This window comes from Etheostoma spectabile, chromosome 24, assembly GCF_008692095.1.
Source record: "Etheostoma spectabile isolate EspeVRDwgs_2016 chromosome 24, UIUC_Espe_1.0, whole genome shotgun sequence".
In the NCBI taxonomy this organism is placed as follows: domain Eukaryota; kingdom Metazoa; phylum Chordata; class Actinopteri; order Perciformes; family Percidae; genus Etheostoma; species Etheostoma spectabile.
In genome coordinates this window covers 14,952,002-14,954,302 of record NC_045756.1, presented here as the reverse complement: position 1 = coordinate 14,954,302, position 2,301 = coordinate 14,952,002, and positions in this window count along the sequence as shown.

Sequence of the window (2,301 nt, the reverse complement as noted above, 5' to 3'; positions counted from 1 at the left end):
TATCACCATTTCTAGCCACTGGGGGACCTTAGGGAGGCACATATTAATGTTAAAAAAAAACTCATTTCATGCCAGTAACAACTACTCAAAGCGCTTGTACATAGTACAGGAACCATTCCCCACTCACACACATTCATACAATGTGGCCAAGGCTCAATATAAGTGCCACCTGCTCATCAGATAAACATTTACACAGCAATGGCGCAGCATCAGGAGCAATTTAGGGTTCAGTGTCTTGCCCAAGGACACTTGATAATGGGACTGCAAGGTCAGGAATTGAAACACCAACCTTCTGATTGGTAGGCAACCGCTCTACCACCTCAGCCACAGCCAACCCAACTGTAATATGTGCAAGTAGTAAAACCGTACAAACGCATTTTGAGTCCCCCCTCCCATGCCTCACATCGGTTTGACCACTGCTTGGTTCTCTCCCTTAACCCTTGTCTTGTCTTCCTCATGAAAATCAACACTTTTGTTGACGCTTTTTTCAATTTTTGCCACTTTTTGGACATTTTCAATACTAAATAACACTAAGTTTTGACTGGAATATGTCAAATTGTACTCAAAACTATTTAAAAACCACTTCACTTTTTTTTTCAAATGCTATAAAATTGAATAAGACACATACATTAAGGAAAGTAGAGATTTATGTTATTTTGGGTCATTACAATTGGGTAGTTAAAAAGAACATTGATATAGGACAACAGGAAGACAACATGAGGGTTAACGTATGTCCTCATGTCCTCATCACAAGCGGGAGGCAGCAATGCAGTAACACTGTCCTAGTCTGCCGGGAATGGACAGAAGAAGAAGAACACTGCTGGAATTCTACAAGAAGAAGAAGACGACCGTTTACTGACCTAAACTGGGTAAATTTGACCCGAGGACATGGGGGTTAATGTTAACAGAACGCAGAAATCCGGTGGGGCTCGTAGGAGCGATCAAATTGCTTCAGTATGTACTGGCAAGGCTGTTTCATTCACTTTGAAGTGATTGTTTTTCTCTAATGATGCTGAGTCATTATTTAAATTAGTCATGATAAAAAAATATATATTTTTCCACGAGGCTGCTATATTGGCAGGTATAAAGTTACTTAGCTTGTTTGGTAGCTCGTTGGACAGTTAGTTAGTTAGCTAGCCAGCTGATCACCCACTGTGCTTTCATGCTACACACTGGTTATAAAAAATTAGCAAACAAAGTGACACTTATGTATCATTAGCACTCACCCTGAACCATGCAAATGGAAACATATATTTATGCTTACCCATCACTGGATAATAAATATGAATATCCAAAAGAAACAATTCCAGTATTCTAAATAGCACATTGCGATTTTAAAAACATACTAATGGCTCACCAACTTCTAGCTGAGGTGTGGACAACAGAAGACACATCATCCTGGATGAGATCAATAGGATATCTATTATTAGCTCTTCTCAAAGTGAGTTGTCCACAGTGCATGACAGACGTCTCGCTGCTCCCGTCTGTTTCTACTGTAATGGTGTAAATTCTGCTTTGATATATCAAAGCAATCTATCAAAGCAGAAATTCCGCAGAATAGTTTTAAGTGTGTATTGTTCATAGGCTTGTATGCCATTTTATAGACTTATAATATATGGATCAAAGACAAATGCACATACATATTGACATATAGGATGGCCTAACTAATAACTTATTGAAGTCATGCTATTACAAAATAAACAAAGACCAAAAACTATGTATTTAAATGGAAGTAACTGTGAAATAGTTGAACAAATTATTAAAAAGCAGGAGGCTTGGGCATCCTCTAGCTCACCCGGTAGACAATGCGGGTCACCCAGTGGCCATGGATCATTATCGGCCGATATCCATTTTAATTAGTTTGATTATGTAGCCTCATGAAGGTGGCTACTTTTGATACTTTATTGAAACAAATCCAACAGTGAGTTTGGGCATCCTGCTGAGGGACTGTGCTTATCACTGAGGTGACAAAACACCCTCCTGCTGGGGGCCCCCCTTTGTCTTTGTCACATGGATGCCTGCTGTTCCACTGAAAGATCTCTCACTGATCACTTTGGGTGGCTAGGTTTTACACAACAAGACTGTAAATTAAATGACTCCAGATGGTAGAAACATGTTCATTCTTCAAAGTTCCTAGCTTCTTGGACACCATAAAAGTCAAGCCCAACCTAAAGAGATTATTAATGGATGATGTCTTCCTAATGCACATTGCTGTTTCAAACCAGATGACTTGAGAACGTTTAAACACCCGTGCTAAAGTTGATTAAAAATAGGAATAAAAAAACATCTTTTGGAAATTGA